Source organism: Dendrobates tinctorius, unplaced genomic scaffold (assembly GCF_039654945.1).
Source record: "Dendrobates tinctorius isolate UK_male_01 unplaced genomic scaffold, ASM3965494v1 ptg000223l, whole genome shotgun sequence".
NCBI classification, from domain to species: domain Eukaryota; kingdom Metazoa; phylum Chordata; class Amphibia; order Anura; family Dendrobatidae; genus Dendrobates; species Dendrobates tinctorius.
The window spans coordinates 7842018-7861908 of NW_027361890.1; the positions used below are offsets into that span (position 1 = coordinate 7842018).

The 19891-nt window shown below is 46.8% G+C and overlaps 1 protein-coding gene across 2 annotated transcripts in view; it reads right to left on the reverse strand.

Moving 5' to 3' along the window:
- Positions 1-19891, reverse strand: part of DLGAP4 (DLG associated protein 4) — a 305990-nt gene that overhangs the window by 56618 nt on the left and 229481 nt on the right. The window contains exon 1 of one of the 2 annotated variants that reach the window (XM_073555303.1): positions 9570-9593. The exons of the other annotated variant lie outside the window; for it this stretch is intronic. The gene's annotated coding sequence lies outside the window, so the exon portion shown is untranslated. Of the gene's footprint in view, positions 1-9569; positions 9594-19891 lie in introns of those variants that run through there. 2 annotated transcript variants of the gene reach the window in all.

Below are 19891 nucleotides of genomic sequence, written 5' to 3' on the forward strand. Positions count from 1 at the left end.
TCCCACTTTTCCTTTGTAGCAATTATGAGAAAGCTCTCCCCTCTAAAATGTATGAGAATAGTGTATGCTGCCATTTTATTCCACATGGACCCGAGGTAAAATGCACATTGACCAATAGTCAGTGTACTTTCCGTGTGCAGTCCATCGTGCACATGGACATGACAGTGCAAAAATTATTTGATCCCGATGGATGGCAATAAAACCCAACTATTTATATAATTTAGAGCACTCCTCTATGGAACAAATTTGCCTAAAAAAGTATTTTTCTGGGTTGCTACAAGACAATGCTAGCACAAGATACGCTTTACAACTGGCATACATCTTCGCCAGACATTACTCCACCGCAAAAAAAATATCAACCTCATACACTAAAACGGGTACATGTTCTATCAGCAAAAAAATTCCAGATAGAACAAGTATGTGTGACTTTGACATGTGGGTGATTCTCTACATGAAAAAAAAAAATAGGGAAGAGGGGAGTCCAAACCTCAATGAGCTTCGTGGGCCGTAGTGACCAACCACGGTCCATGCTTCAGTGAGCTTCGTGGGCCATAGTGACCAACCACGGTCCATGCTTCAGTGAGCTTCGTGGGCCATAGTGACCAACCACGGTCCATGCTTCAGTGAGCTTCGTGGGCCATAGTGACCAACCACGGTCCATGCTTCAGTGAGCTTCGTGGGCCATAGTGACCAACCACGGTCCATGCTTCAGTGAGCTTCGTGGGCCATAGTGACCAACCACGGTCCATGCTTCAGTGAGCTTCGTGGGCCATAGTGACCAACCACGGTCCATGCTTCAGTGAGCTTCGTGGGCCATAGTGACCAACCACGGTCCATGCTTCAGTGAGCTTCGTGGGCCATAGTGACCAACCACGGTCCATGCTTCAGTGAGCTTCGTGGGCCATAGTGACCAACCACGGTCCATGCTTCAGTGAGCTTCGTGGGCCATAGTGACCAACCACGGTCCATGCTTCAGTGAGCTTCGTGGGCCATAGTGACCAACCACGGTCCATGCTTCAGTGAGCTTCGTGGGCCATAGTGACCAACCACGGTCCATGCTTCAGTGAGCTTCGTGGGCCATAGTGACCAACCACGGTCCATGCTTCAGTGAGCTTCGTGGGCCATAGTGACCAACCACGGTCCATGCTTCAGTGAGCTTCGTGGGCCATAGTGACCAACCACGGTCCATGCTTCAGTGAGCTTCGTGGGCCATAGTGACCAACCACGGTCCATGCTTCAGTGAGCTTCGTGGGCCATAGTGACCAACCACGGTCCATGCTTCAGTGAGCTTCGTGGGCCATAGTGACCAACCACGGTCCATGCTTCAGTGAGCTTCGTGGGCCATAGTGACCAACCACGGTCCATGCTTCAGTGAGCTTCGTGGGCCATAGTGACCAACCACGGTCCATGCTTCAGTGAGCTTCGTGGGCCATAGTGACCAACCACGGTCCATGCTTCAGTGAGCTTCGTGGGCCATAGTGACCAACCACGGTCCATGCTTCAGTGAGCTTCGTGGGCCATAGTGACCAACCACGGTCCATGCTTCAGTGAGCTTCGTGGGCCATAGTGACCAACCACGGTCCATGCTTCAGTGAGCTTCGTGGGCCATAGTGACCAACCACGGTCCATGCTTCAGTGAGCTTCGTGGGCCATAGTGACCAACCACGGTCCATGCTTCAGTGAGCTTCGTGGGCCATAGTGACCAACCACGGTCCATGCTTCAGTGAGCTTCGTGGGCCATAGTGACCAACCACGGTCCATGCTTCAGTGAGCTTCGTGGGCCATAGTGACCAACCACGGTCCATGCTTCAGTGAGCTTCGTGGGCCATAGTGACCAACCACGGTCCATGCTTCAGTGAGCTTCGTGGGCCATAGTGACCAACCACGGTCCATGCTTCAGTGAGCTTCGTGGGCCATAGTGACCAACCACGGTCCATGCTTCAGTGAGCTTCGTGGGCCATAGTGACCAACCACGGTCCATGCTTCAGTGAGCTTCGTGGGCCATAGTGACCAACCACGGTCCATGCTTCAGTGAGCTTCGTGGGCCATAGTGACCAACCACGGTCCATGCTTCAGTGAGCTTCGTGGGCCATAGTGACCAACCACGGTCCATGCTTCAGTGAGCTTCGTGGGCCATAGTGACCAACCACGGTCCATGCTTCAGTGAGCTTCGTGGGCCATAGTGACCAACCACGGTCCATGCTTCAGTGAGCTTCGTGGGCCATAGTGACCAACCACGGTCCATGCTTCAGTGAGCTTCGTGGGCCATAGTGACCAACCACGGTCCATGCTTCAGTGAGCTTCGTGGGCCATAGTGACCAACCACGGTCCATGCTTCAGTGAGCTTCGTGGGCCATAGTGACCAACCACGGTCCATGCTTCAGTGAGCTTCGTGGGCCATAGTGACCAACCACGGTCCATGCTTCAGTGAGCTTCGTGGGCCATAGTGACCAACCACGGTCCATGCTTCAGTGAGCTTCGTGGGCCATAGTGACCAACCACGGTCCATGCTTCAGTGAGCTTCGTGGGCCATAGTGACCAACCACGGTCCATGCTTCAGTGAGCTTCGTGGGCCATAGTGACCAACCACGGTCCATGCTTCAGTGAGCTTCGTGGGCCATAGTGACCAACCACGGTCCATGCTTCAGTGAGCTTCGTGGGCCATAGTGACCAACCACGGTCCATGCTTCAGTGAGCTTCGTGGGCCATAGTGACCAACCACGGTCCATGCTTCAGTGAGCTTCGTGGGCCATAGTGACCAACCACGGTCCATGCTTCAGTGAGCTTCGTGGGCCATAGTGACCAACCACGGTCCATGCTTCAGTGAGCTTCGTGGGCCATAGTGACCAACCACGGTCCATGCTTCAGTGAGCTTCGTGGGCCATAGTGACCAACCACGGTCCATGCTTCAGTGAGCTTCGTGGGCCATAGTGACCAACCACGGTCCATGCTTCAGTGAGCTTCGTGGGCCATAGTGACCAACCACGGTCCATGCTTCAGTGAGCTTCGTGGGCCATAGTGACCAACCACGGTCCATGCTTCAGTGAGCTTCGTGGGCCATAGTGACCAACCACGGTCCATGCTTCAGTGAGCTTCGTGGGCCATAGTGACCAACCACGGTCCATGCTTCAGTGAGCTTCGTGGGCCATAGTGACCAACCACGGTCCATGCTTCAGTGAGCTTCGTGGGCCATAGTGACCAACCACGGTCCATGCTTCAGTGAGCTTCGTGGGCCATAGTGACCAACCACGGTCCATGCTTCAGTGAGCTTCGTGGGCCATAGTGACCAACCACGGTCCATGCTTCAGTGAGCTTCGTGGGCCATAGTGACCAACCACGGTCCATGCTTCAGTGAGCTTCGTGGGCCATAGTGACCAACCACGGTCCATGCTTCAGTGAGCTTCGTGGGCCATAGTGACCAACCACGGTCCATGCTTCAGTGAGCTTCGTGGGCCATAGTGACCAACCACGGTCCATGCTTCAGTGAGCTTCGTGGGCTATAGTGACCAACCACGGTCCATGCTTCAGTGAGCTTCGTGGGCCGTAGTGACCAGCCACGGTCCATGCTTCAGTGAGCTTCATGGGCCGTAGAGACCAACCACGGTCCATGCTTCAGTGAGCTTCGTGGGCCGTAGTGACCAACCACGGTCCATGCTTCAGTGAGCTTCATGAACCGTAGTGACCAGCCACAGTCCATGCTTCAGTGAGCTTCATGGACCGTAGTTTGTGCTTCATGCTTCTGATGCAGATGGGAAAATGTAAGCTGAATACTCATTGGTGTCTATGGATAAAGCATTTTTTTCCTCCAAGACAATATCTAACAAGCCAATGTACCCAGATAAATATTCTTTCCATTCCTATATGTATGTATTTACTATTGCCACCTTTCACTCTTACTGCCATTTACTTAGTAGCTTCCTAAACAACCAGGTGGTTTACAGGACAATGATAATTGAAAAATGTTAGTTTACTGTAGCAACGTCTGTAAAAAGCATTTAGAACTCAAACTGCAAACCTGGCCGAGTTCTTAATGAATTAGCATATCCTATAAGGTTCAGGTTCATTTACACACAATATACTTATGTATACTCAGGTGTCTGTTCTCAGTAGTCAGTCTCGATCAAACTGGCAATTTCAACACTTCAAGTGGTCTTGGAAAATGTGCATCTTTATGGAAACCTATATATCATCTTAGACCTGCAGTTTTGTATCACTAGAAAGAAGAGAAATGGAAGAGTAGCTGGAGTGGAGCTGCTAACAACTAAGTGAACCCTATAATGTAATCTCTATGTATAAAATTGAATGCATGTATGTGCATGTTTGCGTGTGTATCATCAACCAATCACGAAGCATCTTTCATTTCACCAGAGCTGTTCAAAAGAACCTAAGCTGTGATTGGTTGATATGAGCAACAGTTTTCCTTGCAACCAATCACTAAGCATCTCTCATTTCACCAGAGCTTGTTAAAAGAAGCAGAGCTGTGATTGGTTGCTATGAGCAGGTTTTCCCCCACTTAACACCTCAGCAGACACTGACATGGTGGGAGAAATCTAATATCCCTGGGAACATAAGCTCCCAGCCATTGTCTGCCCCCCCCCCCCCCCCCAAAGAAAGGAGCACATGACAAAATGAATCCCCCCCCTCCCGTGCCCATACACCCATCACACATCCTCCATCCCATAGGCACATCTTCCGTCTTTAAAGGGATCTCCGGTATGGAAGTCAGGGCAAATCCATCCAGCGCTTTGGTTTTGACCCCAGGCCTCTCTTAAAGGGATTCCCGGTATGGAAGTTAGGACCGTTCCACTCAGCTCTGTGGTTCTGACCCCAGGGTTCTATTAAAAGGATCATTGGTATGCAAGTCAGGGCAAATCCACTCGGCGCTCTGGTTCTGATTCCAGGCTTTCTTAAAGGGATCTCCAGCATGGAAGTTAGGGTAAATCCCTTAGCGCTCTGATTCTCACCCCAGGCTTCTATAAAAGGGATCATTTGTATGGAAGTTAGGGCAAATCCATCTAGTGCTTTGGTTTTGACCCCAGGCCTCTCTTAAAGGGATCCCCAGTATGGAAGTTAGGATAATTCCACTCAGCGCTCTGGCTCTCACCCCAGGCTGACGTGGGATATTATAGGTAGTAGTCCGGTGGTTCTGGCTGACGGGATGATGCGGGATATTAGGCGGAGTAGTCTGGTAGCTCTGGCTGACGGAATGATATGGGATATTAGGGGGGAGTAGTCCGGTGGCTCTGGCTGACGGAATGATGTGGGATATTAGTGGTAGTTGTCCGGTGGCTCTGGCTGATGGGATGATGTGGGATATTAGGGGGTAGTAGTCTGGCAGCTGTGACGGGATGATGTGAGATATTAGGGGTAGTAGTCTGGCGGCTGTGACGGGATGATGTGAGATATTAGGGGTAGTAGTCTGGCGGCTGTGGCGGGATGATGTGGGATATTAGTCCGTTGGCTCTGGCTGACAGGACAATGTGGGATATTAGGGGTAGTAGTCCGGTAGCTCTGGCTGATGGGAAGATGTGGGATATTATAGTGAATGTGGCTATACATTCAGATAGACATATATATATTTTTTCATTATAATTTGCTGTAACTAACTGTAGTTAGTTACTATGCCCGGGCAGCGCCGGGCTCTTCAGCTAGTCACATTATAAAGAGTGACCTCACCAAAGGCATGAAGGCATATATATCCTATAACATTGGAGCCAGGGGCGCAGCTATACTGCGTGCAGGGGTTGCAGTCAAAACTGAGCAATCATACCTAAGAGGGCCCTAAAGGTCTTTTAGGCCCATATGACGAGACCATGACCTGGGATCGTTTTGAGAAATGGTTGACCTTTTGCATCGGGACCCACAAGTTTCAAGGTGCGCCACTGAATGCATGGGGCCAAAATATACTTTTAAGGGGCAAGTCTGTATATTGTTTTTGCACTAGGACTTGGGCTTTATTCACACATCAGTGTTTGCATGTCAAAACCAGACACAAAACAGGTGTCAATCTTTCAATTATAGTTTCTCTGTAAAGTTCCACTGGCTTTCGCATACAAACACTGATGTGTGAATAAGCCCTTTATGAGCATCATAAAGTCTTTGACCAGGAGGAATTTTTAAGAGCTATTCATATATTTGGAGAGGAGCAGCTACCAAAGGAATAGAGAGGTGATGTGAAAGTGCACAGCATAAATGTACCCAAGTAAGGTGTAGCTAAATGAGGGCATCCGACCAGGCCTTTTCATGAAGACGCCATAGGACTCCACAAAATTTACATATTTACCCTTGTAAAAAGAAAAAAAAAAAAAAAATCTCAGAGTGTAATGTCTGAGGGCTCATTCAGACGTCAGCTTGTCAAGTAGGAATGCTAGATGCGGTTTCCATGGATAGCACATATATCTGTGACAGTCATGGGGTAGTTGACATGTCCGATAATCCCCACCCCGCCCCTTTACACGCACAATCATGGATACTTGTGAAATTTGTCACTGGGATCAATATCGGATAAATTGATCAGTCAAAATTAAAAAAAAAAAAAAAAAACCCATATAACTAGGATGACATCCAGGTGCTGTCCATTTTGCACTGACTTTTACAGGGGGAAGGTTGAGAAATCTCCATTAGCTTATTTTTCATTTGAGAAAAACTAATGAGACGGATGGTAAAAACTGACTGATGAAACTTGGGACTTTTTTTGCATATAAAAAAAAACCTGCCCACGTCCGAATGAGCCCTAAAACTACATTATGTGCCAAAGATACTATGACAAGACAAGTAGTAATCCTGAGGCCTGACCTGACATTGAGACGCCCCCCCCCCCCCCCCCCCCCCCACACACACACACCAAATCCAATAAAAAGCTAAACCGATCAGTTGGCACTGCACGCAACTTATCTGTATTTAGAAAGCATTCTCATTACTACACAATTGCAGTTTCATTCAAGGTTCACCCGAGGTTCTCAAACCTCTGCAAGGGGCACTTTACCTTCAGTCAATTCGAGGGAAACTACTAAATCGTCTTAGAGTGAGACCTTAAAAACACATCCAGGATTTTTCTCCTATGTAAGAATACAGATCGTTGTTCTGCAGTGTTTGGGATCCAATTTTCATTAGTGTCAGATTTTACCATCCGTGATCTTCACCAATTTAGTAGCTTTATCTGTGTGCCTTCTGATTTTCACGGACCTAAAAATTTGTATGGGTTAATTTGATCAGTGACCAAGATCAACAACAAACCGGTCTCTAAAAATTTTTTCTGACTACACAGTTCTTAAATAAAATAAAAACATAAAGTCACACCATAGACTATAATGCAATGTTTCCCCAGACTGCAGTCCTCCCAGCTCCCCAAAATGGCACTGGAGTTTGGGAAACACTGCTATAATCGGTTCGAGTTGTATCTGGAAAAAACAATGATAGAACATATAAGTGACTCATGGACATTTGACTGAGGCCTAAATTGTATAAAAAGATATCTTGGAAGACCAAAAAGTGGAAACAGATTTAACAGACCCTTTAAATTCTTAGTAAGCCAATCATATTCCATAGACCTGGCCTCAATTCCCAGGGACACAATGACCTTTGAATTAAGAGGACATGTAATAGGGCACAGAGGGCAGAAATATGGCATTTTGGCTGGGATAGATTTCAGATTGTGACCATCGGGCAGCATCCGATGCACCAAACGTATTATGACAGCACAGCTCATACAACATTGGCACATTTTACTATCGCGCCTCTTTTGATCACGGCCATTGTTTGAAATGCCGATCTCCACAAAATATCCCCCTTTGGGATTACTAACCCAGAAAACATTTTAAAGCACTAGTAAAAATGTCCATCGTTTGGAATCGATTTTGGACCATAGACATACAGTAGTATAGCTGGGGCAGACATGCCAGCGGTGCAACCAGTGAACCTGCACAGGGGGCCATGAGGTAAGGGGCCCACTACCAGCTCCAACGCAGGTGCAACTGTGTATTATGAGCCATTGGACCTCAGAGGGCCCATATATTGTTCTTGCACAATAGTCTGGGTCCGCTCCTGCTCCACAGTTGTAGATCTATGAGGAAAATCATTAGGTCCCCTTCACAAAACTATTTAGTGCACTTTGAAGAAGATGGCAAGAGAAATGCCCCCGGCTAGCCTTGTGTTGTGACAGTTGTTCCATGGCATCAGTAACAGGAGCAGCAGCTGTTGTGAAGTTAACACATGCTGAGGAGTCCTATCTGATCTTACTCCACCATACACATCAAGAATCCCACCTATAATGGAGCCTGCGATCCGCCGCGCCCGTATAGCTATTAAAAGCACCACGCCAAGAACAGGAAAGATGACCGAGACCACCTGGAGCAACATCTGACATCTAGGCTACTAACAAGGGACCACTGCAGAGAAACACACAGACAGGAACCCCCCAGTGTGCCACAAAGCATCACAGACGTAGACAACACGTGGCAGTGGGCACACACAAGACCGAGACTGGCATGAAACTAAATGAACAATACACAGTATTAATTAGTATTAAGTCTGTAGACCCAGACAGTCTAAATGTGTCATATGCCATGTCCAGCCAGACTCAGGCAGGATGCCAGTCTCCAGTAGGGAAAGCAATGCCAACTGGCACTGGGGTAACAATAACCCTTACATGCAAGAAAAGGCAAGCAAAGCATTATTAACCCACCCCAATAAATAGTGTCTATTCCTGGGGCGGGCAGCATGCCTGGCACAGTTCAGACTGATCTAATGCACTCTGCCAGTATAGTAAGAGCATGGCCTAAATTTACGTGCCAACATCACAGTTAACAGGGTCTTTGCCAATACTCCAGAGGGGAGGAGGGAGTCTGCTAGTAGAGTAGATTTTTGCCAGCGTGCCATTCATTAGCCCAAAGTTATAGTTATTGGGTGGCACCAAATCTGTACGCCTCTTATTGATTAAATGGGTTTCCTCCCACGCCCCAAACCCATGGGGAGGTACTGTGCCTCCTCCCTAGCATGATGTGGGGGATGCTGGCTCCATAGTGATGCCAGCAGCAGCACAGGTGTGGAGGATGCATGCACATAGATGCCACCTTCTGCTGCCATTGTACAGCACAAGGAGAGAGCCTCTAGGAACAAGGGAGCTCAGCGGGCAGAGCACAAGAGGGAAACCAAGTGACCCCTGCCCCAACAATGCCACCCAGGGAGGGCATGCCATGCAGGAGGGGCACAATGCACAGAAGCCAGAAAACGAGGCACTCACATCGTCTCCACAGCTCTTGAAACAAAGCCAGGATGATGGAATCAGTGAGTGGGAGGCGGGGAGGGGCTCCGATCTTCTGGGGTCTCTAGCAGATGGGCACAAAAGGCTTCCATGTGCCAGACCGGAGAGGAGGTCGGATGGCGGCTACACGGGGCTATGTGGACAAGGGGATCCGCCCTACTCATTCATAGGAGATGCAGCCGCTGAGAGCCCTAGTGTGGAGACTCCAACTACTGTGCGCATGGGGCGCTCGGAGGGCACAGACGGGGTGGCGGCCGGGCACTCGCCAGGTGACAGCGAGAGACAAGGGACACACACGGACACTCACCCTCCTGCCTGCTCCCTCTGTAGCGTCTCCCCTTTAAGAGGCGGGACTGCCTGGGTTAAAGCTCAGAGCCGAGACCCCGCCCACGTCTGACATCATTATGTAGCAGGACGGGGCGCGGCTTTGCATTACTTACGATGACGTAGCCGGTAAAAGGCCGGCGTGAGGCGGCGGAGTATCTCTGGGTGGCTTAAAGGGACAGCTACACCGGTGTAACAGAAAGCAACGTGGGACGGAGGAAGCCGGCGGCGGGGCTGATAACGGAGCAGCAGCGCGCACACCACCTGCCGCCAGCGGGGACAGTCTCCTAGGTGACGCACACAGGGGGAGGGGCTGAGTGATCGGCAGCCCCAAACCCATCGGTCACCAAGGGAGCCTGGGAGTGATGGGTGCAGGGACAGGAGCTTCCTCTGCCTGGCATAAGGGTCTAGTGCTGGAGATCGTGTGAGATAGTTGTTTTAATTATGGACTAGTCCCTTTTTGTGGTCCCCGCACCATGCTTTGGGGGTCCCTACACTGTTTAATTCTGTATACCGATGACATCCTATACATTCGCCGCTGTGACCACTGCAGACAGTCACAGACCTGCATGTACCGCATTACATTCTAAGGCCAGTGATCGGCTGCAGTGGTCGTGTACGCAGACAGTGCATCATCGATCTGGGGTCCAGTGCCTGGTGGGACCACCATAGATACTGGAGATTACTTGGGAAAAGCAACATTTCACCCCTTTTATCCCCGTGTAGCCACACATCTGGGGGGCCTTCAATTCAGCAGATGAGACATAGTGAGAAGAGGTGGATGGGATGGATGGTCACTTTGAACTATTTTTTAGTGATGAGCGAGCGTGCTGGGATAAGGCTACTTTCACACTTGCGTCGGTACGGGCCCGTCGCAATGCGTCAGGCCGACGTACCGACGCATGTTGTGAAAGATTTGCACAACGGGGGCAGCGGATGCAGTTTTTCAACGTATCCGCTGCCCCATTGTAATGTCCAGGGAGAAGGGGACGGAGTTTCGGCCGCGCATGCACGGACGAAAATGGCGGACACGACGCACCAAAAAACGTTACATGTAACGTTTTTGTGTGTGGGTCGCGGCCGCCAAAACACGACGCATCCGTCGCACGATGGATGCGACGTGTGGCCATACGTCGCAATGCGTCGCTAATGTAAGTCTGTGGAGAAAAAACGCATCCTGCGGGCAACTTTGCAGGATGCGTTTTTTCTCCAAAACGGCACATTGCGACGTACGTCACACGACGCTAGTGTGAAAGAGGCCTAATATGTTCAAGACCCGGCTGCATGTCTCACAGCTGTTAGGGGCAACACATGCAGGAACTGCTTGTTTGTTAGGGAACCACTGCATGTGTTGTGACTAACAGCCGCAAAACATGCAGCCGCAGGGTCTTCAACCTAGTTTTCCAACTAGAAATAGCAAGGAAAAGCGGTGGTCATAGAAAAATACATTTATATAACATGTTTCAAAAATTTTAAATAAGTAATCGTATCAAAAAAGGCCCAAACTACCTGCGGTGGCAAAGGATAAGAGGGTGTCGCTTACTAGGCTGCTTGCTGTAGTTTTGATAAAATTACTGTTTTATCTGCAGGAAATCAGCACTAGAAGGAAGGACTAGTAAACTTGCTACCATGTAGTCATCCATATTAATGAGCACTGTATAACCTGGCCCCCACCACTAACTGACAGCTTTCTGCCTATGCACAGTGTACACAAAAAGCTGCCAATCGGTGGCGTGGGCAGAGTTATACAGGACTCAGCATTTAGATGATTTTACTAAAGCTGCAGCAAGCAGCCCAGTAAGTAACACATGGCTGTAATCGAGGTCTCTGACCCTACATCATGCTGCTCCCAGATGTGGCAAAACCATGGTGACAGAGTGCCTTTAAATAGTCATGCAAAGAGGGACTAAGAAAATGGTCTGTAGACGGATAAAACTGAACAGCATCAACGGTGCATATTTGTTTTATTTGTAGACTATGAAATGAAACCTGTAAAATAAAGTGCACCCCTCTTACAGTGTAACATGGTGGAAGATCCAATGATCGTGTTGTGGGGCTGCTTTCCTGGAGACCTTGGCCGTGTTACACAATCAAGTAAATAAGGGATATCAGAGAATTTTAGGGTGAAATGTGCTCCCATGTGTGAAATCTAGGCTTGAGATGAACCCTATTAAAATATAACTTTTATTAAGTACAAAAATAGCAATATAAAATTGCACAGCTGTCCCCTATTATAAAGCCTAGTAAATAAACGGGCTATTGTATTGCTGACAAGAGATAAGGTATAACAGTTAAACCAAATCTAACCAGCTGAATCTGCCAATCCAATCATATGGTCAGAAAAACCTGAATCCAAGCAGTTAAAAACTTGCAAAATACTATTATAGCCCAAAAACCTCAAAAAACGGAAAAAAAAAAAAGGAAGGGGACATAAGATGTATAAAAATTGATATTATGTGCTACCATCTGATAACAATTTCACTCAGCCGATGTGAAGAAAAGAGTGACCTGGCCCTATACAAAATGACTATCTGAACACCTCCCTAGGTGCGGAGGTTGGCACCCTAAGAAATATGAGAAAGGCGCCCCCGCTCGTGCGATGGCTATCCCAAATCTCCTATATCAACCTATAAGACGACAGATTAGAAACAGAGGGCCAGATGGTCTGTATCTATTTGCTTAGAATATCTTCATGAATGCAGTAAAGCAGATTTATACAATCTGGGGAGTATTTTAGTGGTTGCTACCTACCGCTATCACTAGCAGCACTCTACTATATTTTTGCAGGGAATCCTTTTACTCTTGGCTATGTATAAACTTCTTTTGGCTGTGATACACATGGATTTGGTTAATCCTGCATAATACAGTGTGTATATATATATATATTAGATCTTTTTGCATCATTTGTGCTTCTGTGATTGCTGGTGTGCACAGTCTGTCCACTTTCTCCCAGTCTTGCGTCCTATGATCTTATGGAAAATTGAATTTTGACTTGTAATGTCTCTCTGTGCATGCATTTACTAATAAATTTTGTATTTTTATAATTACGTTTGAATCCACTTCTCCCTCTTTTTCTCCTGTGTGTATATTATCTATGGAGTGGAACAATTTATATGATGGCGGTTGATTTATCACGGTTACCGCTATTATTTTCATATAGAGCATTGGGCATTTTTGTATGTCTTATCAATATATGTACAGTATATATGTCCTCACCCAAGAGGTTTCCTCCAACCATGGCACATGTGGGAACGAGCATGGCTGGAAATACCGCAGCCCTGCATACATACAAAGCAAGAGATACACGTGTCAGAGTACACCATAACATAATACGATTTGCTACAAAATGCAACAGGGCACACATTAGGGAATAAACAGCCCATGTTCGTAAAGCGCTGCAGAATATGATGGCACTATAAAGGTGAGTAAAATAAAAAAAAATAAATGTATTAAAATTCACCTAAGTCAGATATAGGGACGTAATGAATAAAGTAAATTACATAGTTTTCCTCTGTGCCGGTCTTTAGTTTTCAACCCTAATTGAATGAAGAGACGTAACGCCACCATTACACTAGCGTCGTCTGATATTGACAAGTCCTGCCAACAGTCTAAGAGATGATTGTTGGGAGAAATAAGGATCCGGCTTGTCTAGTCTCAGACTGCCGGGCATTATGGTAACTGAGAGATGAGCTGCCAGGAGTGATGTCTTTCAGAGAGAGCTGATGAGCGCTCTGCAGAGGGAGCACTCCTTTGTATGGGAGAGTAGGGGAAGGATCTCTGCCGACTGAGCATATGGCGGACTTCGGCATGGTACATGGAATATGTTTCCGACAAACTTGCATTGTGAGTATAACACAATATTTTTATTGAGAAGGCAATCTTGCTATGCTGTCATCCATTTATATTAAAAAGGTTACTGAATGTTGAAGCTGGGTCTATGTTGGGTTGAGCCACAAAGGACAGTTTAATTCTCTTCTGTCCAATACGTGGTGTTGGGGGGGAATACCTCAGATTAGAAATTGAGCTGATATCAAGATCTATCAAGCCGCGTTCACTCGTTCAGTATTTTACCTCAGTATCTGTAAGGCTGAGTTCACACGTGGCTTTTTTTTGCGTTTCCGTGGCGGTTTTAACCACGAAAATGCGAAAAATAAGCATCCCATGCATTCCTATGGGATTCCGCAATGCTGTGCTAATGCTGCAGTTTTTACCACGGCGGAATCGCTTCGCGGTAAAAAAAACGCAGCATGCTCATTAATTTAGCGGAATCGCAACGATCCCGCACCCATAGGAATGCATTGTTCTGCTTACTTTCCGCATGTGGCTGTGCATACCATGCGGAAAGTAAGCAGAACATTTGCTGATGGTACCCACGGTCCGGAGGAGAGGAGACTGTCCTCCGGGCTTTGGGTACCATATCCCTGTAAAAAATAGAATTTAAATAAAAAAATATTGTTATTCTCACCTTCCGACGTCCCGCGCAGCCTTCCCGCCTCTCTCCACGCTCCCGGTACCAGTAAGCCTTTGCGAGCGATGACGTCCGTTCTCGCGGGATCGCGAAGTCTCACGGTCATTCGCGCGACGTCATCACGAATGACCGCGAGACGTCGCAATCCCGCGAGAACAGACGTCATCGCGGTAATTGTCGCAAAGGATTACTGGGACTGGGAGCGTGGAGAGAGGCGGGAAGGCTGCGCGGGACGTCGGAAGGTGAGAATAACAATATATATTTTTTTTTTTTAGTATTTTTTACATTCTATCTTTTACTATTGATGCTGCATAGGCGGTGTCATGATCCAGGTGCAGGTTTTTGAGCTGCACGTCAGGGGTTAATGTCTGAAGCTCAGTGCAGGTTTTGACCTGCACACCTGGGGTTAATGATTGTGGCCTCTTTCTGGTTCTGGGAGAGGTTTACCCTGGGAAGCTCCAATCCCTGCCAGTTATACTTTTGCCTTTGGCCGAGTATGCTGACCCCTATGTGCCTGTTCGTTGTTATAGCTTGTTTATATGGTTCTGACCCAGTTCTGTTTCCCGTTGTGAGTTTGCCTGTTGATTCTGTACTTCGTTACCCTCCCTGTGTATGACTCATTGCCTGTGACCTGACTACTCTCTGCTCGCCCCTCTTGTGCCTTGCAGCTATCTCTGTGTGTGACTCATTGGCTACATCCTGACTATCCTCCCTGTCTATGCCCCCAGGTAACTTTGTCTCGCAGTTACCCTGCTAGGAGTTCTCTTGCAGCTCCTAGCTCTCTGGAGTTTAGGCCACGCCTCTAGCAGTCACGTGCTTCAGGTCCTGCGGCTCTGAAGTACGCATCTACTCGGCTGCTGCCCACTCCACAGGTATCTTTGAGCACAGTTCGCTTTAGGCCTCTTTCACACTTCAGTTTTTTACAATCAGTCACAATCCGCCAGGTTTTGAAAAAAACGGATCCTCAATTTTCTTTTGAGGATCCGTTTTTTTCCCCATTGACTTGCATTAATGGCGGATTGTGACGGATTGCTGTCCGTTGCATCCGTTTTTTTTTGAGGATCCGCCAAAAGTTGCTATCCGTCACCATCCTCAAAGATTTCAAAACGGAGCTTGCAACATTTTTTTCTCTGGCGGATCCTCCAGACACTCATTTAACCCGAATTTCTTTCTGGGTGCCGGACAAAACTCTCTCTCTCTCTCTCTCTCTCTCTCTCTCTCTCTCTCTCTCTCTCTCTCTCTCTCTCTCTCTCTCTCTCTCTCTCTCTCTCTCGCAGATTTGAACTGATGCAAAAAACTGAAGTGTGAAAGAGGCCTTACTCAGGACACACGCACTGGCTCAGTGAGCAAGTTTAGTGCGGTGTTCCTGACAGGCGGCCTCAATAGTACAAAAGTTGGTCACACTCGTCAAACACTATGTTTGACGAGTGTGACCAACCTGTCAATCAGTTCTCCAAGTGATGCTCCAGATGGCTTGGAAAACGCTAGCAATTCTGCAAGCTAATTACGCTTGCAAAATGCTAGTTTTTCCGTGGGAAAATCGCAGGAATTTAAAATGCGATTTTTCCCGCGGAATGGAATTCCGTAATTCTCGCTGTAATTTCCGCGAGAGATCCGCTACGTGTGAACGTAGCCTAAGCCAAACCCAGGAGTGGGTGATAAATACAGAAGTGGTGACGTGTTTCTATTAGGCCATGTGCACACGTTCAGTATTTGGTCAGTATTTTACCTCAGTATCTGTAAGCCAAAACCAGGAGTGGGTGATAAATACAAAAGTGGTGACGTGTTTCTATTAGGCCATGTGCACACTGTTCAGTATTTGGTCAGTATTTTACCTCAGTATCTGTAAGCCAAAACCAGGAGTGGGTGATAAATACAGAAGTGGTGACGTGTTTCTATTAGGCCATGTGCACACTGTTCAGTATTTGGTCAGTATTTTACCTCAGTATCTGTAAGCCAAAACCAGGAGTGGGTGATAAATACAGAAGTGGTGACGTGTTTCTATTAGGCCATGTGCACACTGTTCAGTATTTGGTCAGTATTTTACCTCAGTATCTGTAAGCCAAAACCAGGAGTGGGTGATAAATACAGAAGTGGTGACTTGTTTCTATTAGACCATGTTCACACATTCAGTATTTGGTCAGTATTTTACCACAGTATCTGTAAGCCAAAACCAGGAGTGGGTGATAAATACAGAAGTGGTGACGTGTTTCTATTAGGCCATGTGCACACTGTTCAGTATTTGGTCAGTATTTTACCTCAGTATCTGTAAGCCAAAACCAGGAGTGGGTGATAAATACAGAAGTGGTGACGTGTTTCTATTAGGCCATGTGCACACTGTTCAGTATTTGGTCAGTATTTTACCTCAGCATTTGTAAGCCAAAACCAGGAGTGGGTGATAAATACAGAAGTGGTGACGTGTTTCTATTAGGCCATGTGCACACATTCAGTATTTGGTCAGTATTTTACCTCAGTATTTGTAAGCCAAAACCAGGAGTGGGTGATAAATACAAAAGTGGTGACGTGTCTCTATTATACTTTTCCTCTGATTGTTCCACTCCTGACTTTGGCTTACACATACTGAGGTAAAAAGCTCACCAACTTACTGGTTTCACAGGTATTTAAAGGAAATCTGTCACCCCTTTTTCGGCCTATAAGCTGTGGCCACTGCCATCAGGTGCTTAGCTACAGCATTCTGTAATGCTGTAGATAAGCCCCCGATATAACCTGAAAGATAAGAAAAATGTGTTAGATTATACTCACCCGGGTATACGGTCCGGTCCGATGGGTGTTGCAGTCCGGTGCCTCCCATCTTCTAGCAAAGACGTCCTCCTTCTTACTTCTGCCTCTGCTCCTGCGCAGGCGTACTTTCTCTGCCCTGTTGAGGGCAGAGTAAAGTACTGCAGTGCGCAGGCACTGGACCTCTCTGACCTTTCCCAGCGCGTGCGCACTGTAGTACTTTACTCTGCCCTCAACAGGGCAGAGAAGTATGTTTGTGCAGGAGCAGAGGCAGAAGTAAGAAGGGGGACATCATCGCATGAAGATGGGAGGACCGGACCGCGACACCCACCGCAACCGACCTCGCCCCCCCGGTAAGTATAATTTAACTTGTTTTTCTTATCTTTCAGGTTACATCGGGGGCTTATCAACAGCAGTACAGAATGCTGAAGATAAGCCCCTGATGGCGGAGGCCGCATCTTATAGGGCAAAAATGGGGTGACAGATTCCCTTTAAAGGGACTCTGTCAGCACAGAATCACTGTTCAAACCAAGTCCCCCTGCTCTGTGCATCATGGCAGGGTCAAATATTTATATACACCTTCCCGCCTGCTTGGTTTCCATCTATCTTTGCCCTTCTCTGGCCCTATGAAGCCAGAGCTGTCAAAGAAAAGGAGGTGGAGACTGAGGTAAAACAAGCAGGTGGTAAGGTGTATATAAATTATTGGCCCCGCCATGATGCACCGTGCAGTGGGGCTTGGTTTGAACAGTCATCTTAGGCCTCTTTCACACTTCAGTTTTTTGCATCAGTCAAAATCCGCCAAAAGGACGGATGGCGGATCCATTTTAGTACTGATGACAACGGATGCCAGCCGTCCGTTTTTTTGACGGATCCGACAAATGAACAATTTTAAAGGAATCGCAGCCTGGAAAAGGGGAGAGAGAGAGAGAGAAAATGAGAATATTTCGGGTTAAATGAATATCTGGAGGATCCACCAAAGAAAAAAACGTTGCAAGCTCCGTTTTGAAATCTTTGAGGATGGTGACGGACAGCAACTTTTGGCGGATCCGCCAAAAAAACGGATGCAACGGACGGCAATCCGTCACAATCTGCCAATAATGTAAGTCAATGGGGAAAAGAAAGGATCCTCAAAAGAAAATTGCAGATCCGTTTTTTTTCAAAACCTGGTGGATTGTCACCGATTGTAAAAAACTGAAGTGTGAAAGAGGCCTTATGCTGACAGAGTCCCTTTAATATTGATGACCTATCCCATCTGTATAGGAGAGAGCTTGAACTATATAAGAACCCTACACAATGTACAGTTACATCACTTCCAATGGGCCACAGCACTCAACACAAGTATTGTGCAAGTGCCAGGAGTCAGACCCCCACTGATCTCATCCTGCAGAACTTGCTAAATTACATTGTATTTTCCTAAATATACATTCATCAGTTCTTTAATCTTATCAAACCATCCGTTATTCCATGTTATACCAAAATGTAATGTAAGAAGTTGGGAAAAAAATAATGTGTTCTGCAAGCGGTGCTCTAGATAACTGTTATTTCCTGCAGAGCCGAGCCCTGGCTGGAAGAAATGATGGTAGTCTGTGCTGGATGAAGATGAAAGACTTCACCTAAAGACGTCATTGGTGAGTCAGTATGTTACCTATACACTGACACTATACACTGTATACTCTATACAGTGGTCCTGAGTACAATGTCACCAGTGATCGCTGTATTACCTGTACACAGACACTGCATACTAAGTACAGATCTCCTGTGTATAATGGCACTTATGGTGAGATTAGTGTTGTATTTTTTTTATTACTGATCAGTATTGTTTTACTCATGCACTATGTGGTCTGGTCATGGTGTGGTGGTATTTGTTCCTTGTGTATGGTACATGTATTTCTAAGCAGCTGAGCTCTTCAGTCCGAGTGCCAGCTGCTGTGTCGGGTATTGAGATGCGAGACTTGTGCGAGTTTCTCGCATGTTTGATCCAAGCCTAATAAAGATTCCTCCATCCCCTACACATAGTTCTAAATACAGGTCTGTTCCCCCCACCAATACTTGCCCTCATTAATCATTGGTCACAGTGGGCACCTGTTAAACAGTGAAATACTATTCATTTTTTACTCCCTTATCAGTGCTAGAAGGAGGAACATTCCTGCACCCCTGCAATTACAACATTATTGACCATACCCAATTAAATTAACAAAAAATGGAATGGTAGAACATTGTTTTATTACATCCATAAATTCATAAATTGGTCACCCACCTCAAGATTGTTCTAGGCATCCACATACTCTACAATGGCATCCACGTACTCTACAATGGCATCCGCATACTCCACAATGGCATCCAAATACTCCACAGTGGCATTTACAGTTAGGTCCATAAATATTTGGACAGAGACAACATTTTTCTAATTTTGGTTCTAGACATTACCACAATGAATTTTAAACATAACAATTCAGATGCAGTTGAAGTTCAGACTTTCAGCTTTCATTTGAGGGTATCCACATTAAAATTGGATGAAGGGTTTAGGAGTTTCAGCTCCTTATCATGTGCCACCCTGTTTTTAAAGGGACCAAAAGTAATTGGACAATTGACTCCAATTCTATTTCATGGAGGTGTGGGCAATCCCTTCATTATGTCATTCTCAATTAAGCAGATAAAAGGCCTGGAGTTGATTTGAGGTGTGGTGTTTGCATTTGGAAGGTTTTGCTGTGAAGTAAACATGCGGTCGAAGGAGCTCTCCATGCAGGTGAAACAAGCCATCCTTAAGCTGCAAAAACAGAAAAAACCCATCCGAGAAATTGCTACAACATTAGGAGTGGCAAAATCTACAGTTTGGTATGTCCTGAGAAAGAAAGAAAGCACTGGTGAACTCATTAATGCAAAAAGACCTGGACGCCCACAGAAGGCAACAGTGGTGGATGATCGCAGAATAGTCTCCATGGTGAAGAGAAACCCCTTCACAACAGCCAACCAAGTGAACAACACTCTACAGGTAGAGTTCAAGACTCCAGGAGGTAGGCGTATCAATATCCAAATCTACCATAAAGAGAAGACTGCATGAAAGTAAATACAGAGGGTTCACTGCACGGTGCAAGCCA